The 12,347-nt window shown below is 38.0% G+C and overlaps 1 long non-coding RNA gene across 1 annotated transcript; it reads right to left on the reverse strand.

Annotated features, from left to right (window-relative positions):
* Positions 1 to 661: 661 nt before the first annotated feature.
* LOC136288840 (uncharacterized) lies at positions 662 to 10,229 on the reverse strand. Its single transcript, XR_010720598.1, has 3 exons — positions 10,169 to 10,229; positions 9,902 to 9,988; positions 662 to 728 (listed from the first exon to the last, which is right to left on the reverse strand). It is a non-coding gene; the product is annotated as an uncharacterized lncRNA (long non-coding RNA).
* Positions 10,230 to 12,347: the final 2,118 nt, after the last annotated feature.

Here is a 12,347-nt window from a genome sequence, read left to right on the forward strand (position 1 = left end):
AAGGCTTCAGATGTATAAAATGTATCAAGAGGATTTTTGCTGTTCTAGATCTTGATTTGCAGTGGAGAGTGAGAGTACACTGACTCAGTTTTTCTTGTCTAGCTGTGTCTATATCACACTGCCTTCTCCTGCACAAATTTGATTATCACCTCTGAGACAAAATCTCTCTATTCACCTGAGAGGCTTTTGTCCCACTGTTATCCCAGGTACCTTTGGAAGGCCAAATATATTCAAGTGACAACATGAGCAGATTTAGCTCCATTTAGGATCCAAGGCATGCTTCATAACTACTATTTTTTTGAAAGACAACCTCTTGCTCCATATGTGGCGGCACTATAGTTTTAGACAAATCCTTATTCAAATCTGTTTACACTGGTTTTGCAGTGTTAACACCATGCAAGTCAATGAAGATTCCTGTGCCTCCATATGGATGCTTAATTCCACCGTCACTGAATTCAGTGTAAGAGGTCCTAATTTATATTGCAATTACAATATGTCTCAATCATGATTGTAAAATAATACGTTTTTGGTTGCTTGGTTAATTTACATATGGTCATTTTCAACTTCTAGAAAGCAAAAGAGACAACACAAAATAATTTATGGAAGTACATAAGGGTGAAAACCAAGACAAATTATAATTTCTGAGTCCGCAGTCTGCTTACCTGCAGTTTTCTGTGCAGTCTACCTGATCAAAGGATGTTTCTGCACTTAGAAGGAGATAGAACTTCCTGTCATAAACAAGCATGAGAAAGTGTACAGGAAATAGCACCCAATTAAACTTTATGGCACTTACATAATGCTGAAGCCTACAGTAAGCTGACTAATACATTATGAAGCCAAATAATACAAAGCATCATACAAATAAATGACGTCTTTTGCTGAATTCAGAAATGGTAAGATATTAACCATCAATAGTCCCAATATAATGTCATGCCAAAAATTCACAGTCTAGTGTCTGGCATGATGTAGTCTGGTTTTTGAGAGATGCTACAAAACAAAAGCTTGCATGAGTTTGACTACTCTCTGCTCTTTTGAAAATAAATATTTCTCCTATGGTAAAGAGAGATTTAAAAAAAGACGAACAGACATTGCAAGGGAAAACTCCATCACACTTGCAGTGACATGATTTTCCAAAGCTATGCACACAAGGACTGCACATCTTATAGGCAGGAACATGCAGAACTTTTACAAAGTTGAATTTTTCACTATATAATTAACCATAACTGGAGTGATCCACTGAAAATATTCCCTCTACACGTTCAGTTTTTTCCAAGTAGACATCTTTAATCTTTCTGCCAATTCTTACTGGCCTTCTTTCTCCAACCCTTCTTTTCCACAGCATGAGAGGACAAAGGAGAAGGAAAGGGAAAGAGCAATACAGCAAATGAGAAGCAAGAAAAAGTTTAATACTGAATGTCAAAACAAAATATTTTGTGGCATTTTCATTTAAAATTTTCCTGAAAAGGAAAAAATTTTCCACCTTACTTCCAAAATTAATTTCCTTTCAAAACCTTTAGAAAGTATTTTGACACAGTTTAGAAAAACTTTAGCTTCCATCTGTATCCACACTGAATAGTGAAATAACAAAAATAAAATTAAAAGTTATATCCCATGGGTATCAACCATGCAATATCCTAACCACAGGAGATGATGAGGCTTTGTCACTTAAATGATGGATTGAATTATAATACATCTTCAATAGGAAATATGGAGGTGAAAAGAAAGGTGAGAACAGACTTTTAGCATTTATACAGTGTCAAAATTTAGTTCTCATTTTCTTCTTTTTCCAGACAAGAAGAAAATCAACATACATAGCTGCTATAACCTTCACCATTTTATACAGAGCCTGTGACAAGTATCTTTGAATTTTTCTCCTCTCAGCCATTTCTACAACAATGTTCTACAGAGCAGAAGTTCTTAAAATGCTAAGGGAAAAGTGCTTGATGTAACACAAGCAAGTAAATTATTTGAAAATTACATTTCATAAGACACTGTCTATCCCCAGAATTTAGGGAACGCAAATTGATTGCTGGAGTTTGAATTTCGTTAAAAAATTGAATAGCATTCAAATCCAGTTTCAGTCTGAGGGATATTTCTTTGCTTTTTAGCTGAAATTTTTGATCCACTAATATCTGATTTTGCCTTTAACTTTAATAATGTTTCAACTAAGAAATCATAAAAACTGTTGTGGGCATTTCCTTCACTATTGTGAGATGTTCTGATGTGGCTCTGTATCATCTACAGGACATACTAAGATATTTATAATAATAATTTAAAGAGGTCCAGAAAATGACCTGAACAATGGCCTATGCTTCTTGTGCAATTTAATCACTTCCAAGACTTTTGAGATGGCCTTGTTCTGGACCATTTTGTCTCCAAGGAGATCCTAGGTAAAATTCAGTAAAATTGACATAGTGGTGGACACCACTATGGAAATGCACTTTGAACATGGTGCTATTGTACAGAGAGTAAAGGCCAGAAAACGATTATTGGTAGTGGCTTCAGCAGGAGAAGGTAAAGGAACCGGAGAAGAGAAAAGGCTCTACAGCTAAGACTTTCTGGAGACCTTTCTGCAGTTTGCTTTATGATCACCTATGTCTTCTGTCAGGGTTGTGTGGTTTCTTTTATTACTATAACAAGTGCCATTCCTTCTCCTTCTCTTCTTAGTCAACTGCAAATTTTGGAAGGCTGACTCTGCTCTGTGATGATGGGTGCTGTCACAGGTCAAATTCAAGGTACACTTCTGGCTAAGAGTGCATATGTCACTCCTTTAATCCTCAGAGTTCTTCCTAATTAAACACAGTGGGGAAAGTATGTAGACTGTTTCAGACTAATGCATTCAAATCAAGAACTTCATTACTAGAGTTTTCTTTGAACTGTAGTATTCAAATGGCTCCCCAAAACTATCATAAATTCTTCAGACTCACATTAGATGAGCACTATTGGTTAACTGATCTGCTTTTCTTATGTTTTTTTTCCAATTTACACCTAAGCAACTAAGCTAAGTATCTGAAGAGCAGAAAGACTTGTAAAAGGCACTGCTTTCAGGGCATCTGGACAGGTGAATCATTGTCTGGAATGATTACCAGGAAAAAAAAAAGTCATGGAATATGTCCTTATAGAGAAAAAAAAGCTTTCAATTAAATTTTAATGGATAATATTAAAAGGTATAATAAAACAAGTAATTTCACTGTGTGACAGAAGGATTTTTATGCTCCTAAAACATGTGCACAAATAAACTTGTCACATTCTGTTGACCTCTTCACTCTTTCCATCAATACAAGGGATGCTGTCTCTTTGTCAGAACCAGAAATGTGCTGGGTGGAATTTCTAACATATTCAGCATTTGGCTCATGTCTTTGTCCCTGGATGTCAAGGGGATGTTAGGGCTTTTGCCGACTGCAGTGGAAGAGCTAGGGCAGAACTTTCTCTGCTTTAGAAAATCTCACCTGTTTCTCTCTCTCTCTCTCAATCTCTCTCTCTCTCTGAGGCATTGACAAGTTTTGGTGTGCAAGTCAAAAAAATATATTTTCTGAAATATAAAATTATTTCCAACAGGAACCAAGCAATAAATGTAACAATTCGGTCTTCTTACTTGTGTTTTTAGAAGAAAAAAGTATCAGATTTAGAATGTCATTTCATGCAGCACTGCATGATCCACTAGTACACATAGTGCTTTTTCCACAGCAGTCCAGCTGTTTTTCTGATTGATGCAAATGTGAAACTGATTGAAAAAAGTCCAAGTTTAAGTTCAAAAGTCAGACAAAAATTCCAAGCCTTTCTTGGTTTCAGATTGACCCATGTCAAACTAGTAAGTTTCATGTGCTGATTGTCAAAAAGCTGTGAATTAGTTTATGCATCTTAGAAACACTGCTCTCTTTGAAGCTTTCCAAGAAGTGCTTATTCATTGTAAACAAGAACATCTGAGACAGTCTCAACCAAATTTCAGTTTTTTATCAAACTTTAGAGAAAGCAAGACTCATTTGTAAAGTGAAAACTCCTTGATCTATTTTAATGTGTGATGCCTGGAATTCTTTGAAAGCACAGCATTTCTGTTCATATTAATATTTTGTATGCTAATGTCCATGTAAATTGGGAATTTTGTTGAATAGGAAAAACTTCACAAAGATAAATGATTAGTTGTTACTGTCTTTAGGATTTGGTACTTGAAACTAACAGAGCACTAAAGGGAGACAGCAGGCAGTGAAAAATAGAAAATCTTAATATTAGACAAAAAAAACAGAGAGACATTAACAGAGAGGTCTTGGATCTTCACCTAAGCCAACCATCTGCATATGCAGAGTGAGTCACCAGGACTGTCCAGACTCCTGATGGTCTCTAGGGCATGATAGTCAGCTGTGTTCAGTGCTTCATTGACTCAAACATATCAGTTCACTGCTTTACATGCTTTCCTATTTTGTCAAGTTTCCCTTTTCCGATATCCTTTTTTCTCTGATGGTCAGTTTGGAAATTACTATTGTGTGGTGTTCACACATTGAGATAGCACTTAGTCACCTCTGTTGTGGCATTCTTCTATGTGAACTTAGTTTCTGGGAATGCAGTCATCTTGCTTAGCTGTACAGACACTGTGGAAAGCACACTAACTTGTTAGAGTTTATTTGATTTCTTGCTTTAGTTTATTTTTTTTAATTAATCTCTGTTTTCACAAGGTAATCATATGTTTGCTCCTACTTGTGCAACACAGACAAGTTCAGATGTCAGTGGAATTGTACCCTGGGGTGGGAAGTATTTGCATGTAAATCAGTTAAGTGCAGAAAACTAGGAGTTTATTTATTTCTAATATTTAAGATGTAAAAAAACCCCTACCACCACCACCAAAAAAACTAGTTTGAGATAATCACATATTTGAGGATGGAGGACTGGAGGATACATAGTTAAGTTCACAACTCTCTGAACAGTCATACACCAGACAGAGCCTCATGCCAGGAACCATGCTAATGACACCACTGCTAATGACATTTAAATTCCAAAAGCTGTAAGATGCAGATATAGACTTGGACAGATTGAGAATTTTGTTTCTTTCTTAAGTTCCAGTTACAGAAGGGCATTAATTACATGGAAATGCTCTAGTTGGCACAAGCAAATAAACATTGGCTTTGAAGAATGAGATTGGAGCACATCACTACCCCAGAAATTCAGTGAATAATCCCACTGTTGAGCTCTGTCAAGCATACATAAATTTAGCTTTATGCTGGGATCAGTGTTGTCTTGGACATCCAGACAGATTCAGAGGCCCAAGGGCAATATGTGTAAGAATAATCCTCAAAAGGGAAAGAATTATTTGTAAGGAGAAAAATAAAATTGTGGTTTATTATCAGAAGGTAGAAAAGTCAGCCAAAAAACAAACATAAAGAAAATTGTTTTCTGTGTTCAAGGGAACTAACTTAATAAAGCAGAACAGCTGGGTGATTTGAGACTACACAGTGGAGTTTAATAACCCCTTAACATCCCAAAAGGGGAGCGTGTGGACTGATTGACAGAGGTGTTGATTTCCTGAGGCACTTCAGAGTAGCAAACTGATGCTCCATATATTCAACAACAGGATCAGTGATTTTAACCAGGATTAAGAGTCCTGTAGCTTGTTCTGATAGTGACATTTCTTAGCACAGTTCCCTCTTATTCCCATCTGGACTTGGCCTTTCCAGATTAGAATTTGTAATAGAAGGAGATATTTTGGCATCTCTTCAAACAAACCAGACATTTACAGATGTGTGTCAAGCATTGTGACATATGAAGCCAACATCTGTAAACATAACTGCATTGAGCATGGTGGGAATTCAATCTGCTTACTCAGAGGTCGGACACAACTCAGAGAAAAGCTGGGACTCGCCCAGAATCGTGGTGAAGAGTCAATGTCAGAGTTCCCAGCACCTGAGTCATGTACTTAGCTGAGTCATCAGCATCTCTGTCAGCACATGGCCTCATCCACGATGCATCATGCCCTCTTCCTTTCACTCACTATTGGTTTGCTTCTAATTTAAAGTGGGGGATTCTAACATTTATTCTGGTTTCAGATTTATGTGTGCACCTCTCTCAGCCAAACTGATTTTTTCTTCTCCTTTCCCACCATTCTGTCCCATCCCAGATTTGTGTCAGTGACTCAGACCTTTCCTCCAGGTTGTATAAGGAGCTTGAATTTGGAGCACATCTCCCATATTAGCCATTACTAACCCTTCATTCACTCTGCCTGGGACGTTGAGGGCAGCAGGACAACTCCAGACCTCTGTCCATTGAGGGAGACCACCATGTTTTTCACTGATCAAAACAAATAAAAACTTTCCTGAATCATAAGCATTACATTGTTTTGCATGGTCAGGACAATAATCACTGTGTTTTCAGACAGTGGTGGTTTTTTTTTTAGTAAATTAGCACAAAGTATAGATAGATTAATAATTGTTTTTTCACCTGGCCCCTCTCTCCACACAAAAGTCTGTTACTGTTACAGGGTTTGCCTATAAAAAGAAAAATGCATCTCTGCAATTAGAGCCAATCTTGTGATGCCATGGATGAGAAAGAAAAGTATAATGAGAGAAAAATTCTATGCTTTAAAATTAATCTTGTGATCTGTAAGCCGTCTCATGATGTGGGAGTTGTGCTGCCATAGCTGTGTTATGGCTGACAGAATGTGAAAGCCAACTCAGCTGTGTCAGTTAAGGACTGGATCATATTCAGTGGTTCACAGACAGCCACTAACTCTGTATTTTACATCAAATACAGCAAGGAAGGTAACAGTGATAGCAAAGAGTTCATTGGCACCTGACATCCTCTCTTCTTCTCTCTCTCTCTCTCTTTTTTTTTTTTTTTTTTTTTTTTTTTTTTTTTTTTTTACATTTTTTGGAATTTTTTCAGTGTCATAACTCTGTCTTGGGGTAACATCTGTTCAAAGTTGCCATGACTAACTCATTTTTTATAACACACCACAATTGTCTGTTTTGAAAAATTATAATAAACATGTTTCAAAATCAGTTTTCTTCTTTTTTTGCTCCAAATAATTACAAGGGATAATTTAGCAGGGGTATAGAGTACTTAATATTCTCTGATTTAAATTTCATGCATCAAGCACTGCATTCACTTGCAGTAATTGTTACTCATTGCTTATACCAATGGTCACAATGTTAAAAAACTACGGTCAAGTCAGACAATATTGTAATGTAACTACAAATCCTGGTCCTTCATGAGAAAAATCTCAAGTTTTTACCTTGTCTTTACTGACTAACACTTAAATCAAGGACGTTTGTATCTCTGTGTGGACATGCCCCGAACAAATGGACATGCCTCTTAACGGGCAAAGAGCAAACACAGCTTTACAGAAGAAGAAAGAAAAACAAGCAACCTCTCATGTTGCTCAGATAATCTTTGGGAAAATTACAGGAAAGGATATTTAATATACTGAAGTTCGTGTAAATGAGTCTTTGACACCACTACCTGCTGAATCAGGATTATCCCTACATATGAAGCAAGCACAAGAATCTTCAAAGCTCCCTCATCTCTTTCTGTGGTACCATAAACCTGTGGCAACTTTGATTTATAATTAAAAGTCCTAATGTTCTCACATGAACAGCAAATTACTGGATGGAGAAATTTAGATTTTTGGAGGTCATAAAGGTTTTGTCCAGTTAAGCAAAAGAAATAAATAGGTGGGGTAGCTTTTAAGTACCATGCCCAGCAGGTCTGAGAGGTGCCCAGCTGCTGCTGGGCACAGGCAAAGCTGGAAGACTGGAAACATGATCCCTGCACACTGAGCCAGGCTCTGCCAGGACTGGCACAGGGAACCACTGAGCACAGGGGTTTGTCCAGGCCACTCAGGGCCTGCAGCCCCAAATCCTCTTGTGGAGGGTTGTGCTGTTTTTCTTTCACATGACTTAATGGGATGAATTATTGTGTTGGTGCACAGTCAGAACTAGCCTTTGCTTCATGTGATAGCAGGATCCTCAGAGCTCCTGGGGACCTGGGAAGCCTGATCCGATTGCCTTCCCAACCTGGAGAGATTTAAGACCAGTTCTCTCATCTCTACCTGATCACAGCAACCACTCCTATAATCTCTGCTGAATTCAGTAGCCATGGGATGTTACAGAAGCCAGCTTGGGAAGCACCAAAACTCATTTTCTCACCTCCTGCTGCATGTTGAAACTACCAGCCTAAAGGCTCATGTGTTCACTCTTCACAAGGGCACACAGGTTGGACAACTGCCTTCACACTTTATTTTGAATCCCCCTTGGGCTCAAGCACCTGCCCGTCCACTGTAGGAGAGCCACGCACAGGCTCAAAAACAGCACCGGAGACACTTTGGGAAGGGTCAAGTTATAAAAGGAAGCACTGTGTGAGCTTGGGTCCTGGTACTGTTGGGTGCCCACTGAACATCAGGGGACTGGGTGGTATTTCATGAGGTGATTTAGGTCTACTGAAGTCCAGTTTTGGATTTGTAAATATTTAATTTGATTCAGTACTGAATTCTCATATTTTCTGGCAATAAAAAAACATGGTTAAACCACAGCTTCGGTCCATTTAAAGTAATATATATGTCCAAATGATTTGGCAGTATAAATAACTTTAAAAAATCCAGGCCCTCCTAAACTGACCTTGTTAGCCTATATCATCAAATCAAGTTTCATAATGATATGTAAAGACAATTATATTGAATTAAAATATCCCATTCATCTATTACGTGGAGCTTTCACATCTCCTGTCACACCAACCTCTACCCTAATATTACAAAATAATAAAAGGAATTATATTCATACCCTCCTCAGCAGTAGAGTATTTGCCAGCTCTGTGTGCAGCTTTTGTTAGACTGCAGCTGTTTTTTTTTCTGACAAGCCTAATACTCTTCTCTTTTGCCAAGGGGCAAAATGCAATCACATAGCAAAATGGTAAAACATATTCTTTTCATCTTTGGAAGGAACATCAAATCAGAGGAAGGATGAAAGGTGTGAAGTTGCAGAAAGTCAACAGTTAGACCTTAGCTATTTCATTCATCTGTTAATTTTTTAAAATGGAAAAGCACTTGAACAAACCTGCAACCTTTACACATGTAATGCATTTATATTTTATCGTGAATTCCACTGCAGAGTATGGTATATTGTGGATGAGAGATTCAAATAGATCGAGACAATGAAAATATATAAAATATTGTGTATACTACTCTTAATGTAAAGTTTAATCAGTAAGGGAGAGAACAAAATTACCAATGACTACAAAATACCTGCATGAAGAAATAAAAATTATTAGAAAAAAAAATCTGTTTTCTTCATGATAAAAGACAAGTAATGTTCCTAAAGTTGTATGTGAGACCGGTCTGGGCTTGGTTTCAGTGCTGAATTAGGGAAGGACTTGCAGAGCTTCTCCTCCACTTTGCAATGACAGATTATACCATGCAGTTGTACTAAGGGGGATTTAGTCCTATTAGCCTTCTTCCCTCTGCCTCATAAATCATTTACTGCTAGCAACAGATTTACTTAGCACATATCTCAATGATTTAGTAAAGGTAATGAGCAATGAAATGGTTTGATTTGCAGCCAGTCTACACTACTGATTCCTTTAAAGTGTTTCCAGCTTGGCCACTGTTGGAAGAGCACTTTTCAGAGCAGTTGTCAGAACAAAACTGAACTTCCTCAGTCAGCTCAGGCCCTATTGCTCATGAGTTTCCTTCAGAAAAGTCTTCAAGCTTTGCTTTGCAGCTTGCAAATTTGCATATAAGTGGATGTAAATAGGTAATTATACTGGCAAACTTCTTCATCCATTTTTGCTTTTTGATCATTAAATCAAGTGGCAAATGGCTTTTTGGGTCATGTTTTCAAATGTCCCTCACCTTACATATTTATTTATATCATAAGCAAAATAAATCCATTCTGGTCAGATAATATCTAGCAGTCGTACATACCTCATATCTTCCTCTGGTAAAGCAGCCTTTGCAGTTTTGTCCTGTGAGATTTCTCACGTAGAAGTCTTGTATCCCACTTAGATTTGCCTAAGACAGAGAAATTAGCTAATTAGAGGGTAATCTTTACCTGAAGTCTTCAAGGGACAGACCGAATTCTAGACATTCAGTTAATGCAAAGTATTAAATATCTCTCACTGAACTGAGAGCATGAGGAAGAGGGTGGGGAACAAGAACAGCCAGCATGAACTTTCCAAGGAGAAATATTACCTGGCTAGCCTTCATACAGGAGGCTCTGTGAACAAGGCGAGAGCAGTGGACATCAGTTAGCTGAAGTTTAGGAAGACTTTTAACTTGCTTTTCAGTAATATCCTTATAGCCAAACTGGGCACATATGAACCACATGCGTGGACTACCCAGGTGGGTAGAAAATTATCTGAACAATGAGACTCAAAGTGTAGTGATCAGCGATTTGATGCCCAGGTGGTGACTCACTACTTGTGACTGATCTTGCTTAGGGGCTAATAAGGAGCACAATACTTCTGAGATTTTAAGAATCACCTGGGCCTAAGAACAGAACTCAAGGTGGAGAGGGCACCAAAAAGCCTATCATGGTCAACACAATGGATTGCAGAACTGTCTTTCAGAGGGGTCTTGACAGGCTGCAAAAATGGACAAACCAAAAGTTCATTATGTTCATCCAAAACAAATGTGAAATCCTATCCTTGGCATGGATCAGCTCTCTTCAGCTGTGCACTGTGGAAGTTACTTGGCTGGAAAGGAACCTTGAAGAAAAGAATCTGGGCAACCCTGGGGTGCAACAGGTTTAGGATGGGACAGCAGTGTGCCATTGGAGGATGGAAGAGCTGCACACAGAGCTGTGTGAATAAGGAATCAGCAGGGAGATCAGGGGAGGTGATTATTCACTTTCATGTAACACTCTTCAGACCACACCTGGAATAGCGTGTCCAGCATTGATTTTCCCAGTAGATACTGATAGACCAGGATGAAACAGAGAAAGTTCAGCAAAGGGCTACTAAGTTGTTCAGAGGCTGAAACCCTTTGAGGGGCAGGAGGTGGAACAGTCTGGTCTAACTTCAATGACTTTGGAAAGGATATTGCATCAGACAACCTCCAGAAGTCCCTTTCAACTTGAGCTATTTTATGACTCTTAAGACTGCAAGTAAAAAGATGCTCAGTGTTTTGTCCCACTACAAGTGATGTTAAAAGAAAATGTAGTGAAAGGAAAAAAACAAAACAAAACAAAAAAAATCAAACAAACAAAACAAAACAAAAACATGAACCAACAAGCCAAAGAAAATCAGATTTTCTAAAGACAAATTCTTCATGAAACACAGAACTGTTTGCATTGTTGTATGACATCTGGGAAACATTGATGCCTAAAACTTTCATTCAGAACAGGCAATGTAATGAATTTTATTTTCAGAGAGCAGTCACCCTGACTGAGCATGTGACAAAAACTGATGTGATGAAAGCACTCCTCAACAGATTTGCTTAGGAGTGTCCCAGCCCATACATATTCACAGCCCAGGTGCCCTCACAGTGTCGGTATAATTTTTTTCCAAAAGTCCATCAGTGTTTACTCTATTCTGCTGTTTTCCTGCTGTGTTCTGTGCAACACTAAGAAAAATTCTTTTACATCTTCATTTACACTGCAATAAATTGTCCATATTGTCATATGGGGTACGCAGGTGGTAACATAAATAAAGCAGATGGTGAAACCAGACAGGCTGAATCTTATTGACAAATCAATCTTACTGTTGCAATCAATTGCAACTGCTATAGGTTTTGTTCATTGTTTCTTCTACCTCACCACTTTTACTGAACATTCTACTAATAGATAAAACATGGATCTGAAATGTCATGGGGTTATCTGGAACTCGTCAGCTCTACATATTCATTTGCCTGGGAATATGCCCTAACCAGAGTCTATCAATTCTTCTGGCACATATGTGAAGGACACTTTTTGGTGATTTTGTACAAACCTGAAAAAAATTATAGCCCAGTGTAACTTTAAAACAGTATGTGTGTATGTGTGCGAGAGGAAGACAGACTGTCTTGCTAAACAGAGCATGCAGTCAAGAGCAGAAATCCTGAATTTCAATCACAGTGAGGTCTTAAAGTGACAGTCTCAGAAATCTTTGTCAGGTGCCCAGTTCTGCTGCTGGCCCAATATCTCCTGGATAAATCTATTCAAGGCCTCAAAGAAGAGAAATGTTTCCCTTTGGGATGCCTATTAAGCTTGGACACTGAGTAAATTTCAAGTTCTTAGTGCCATGGACACAACTGCAGTGTTAGAAATTAACAGAGCTGCAAATCTAAGCAATTAAACAATATTAAGATAAAAACCAAGGCAACTGCAGAGTTTAAAAAAATTAATTAAATGACAATTAAATAGAGAACTTCCAAACCATGATGCCATATGTTG

The sequence above is a fragment of the Chamaea fasciata genome, unplaced genomic scaffold (assembly GCF_029207755.1).
Source record: "Chamaea fasciata isolate MVZ Bird 193981 ecotype frontalis unplaced genomic scaffold, bChaFas1.0.hap1 SCAF_4, whole genome shotgun sequence".
NCBI classification, from domain to species: domain Eukaryota; kingdom Metazoa; phylum Chordata; class Aves; order Passeriformes; family Sylviidae; genus Chamaea; species Chamaea fasciata.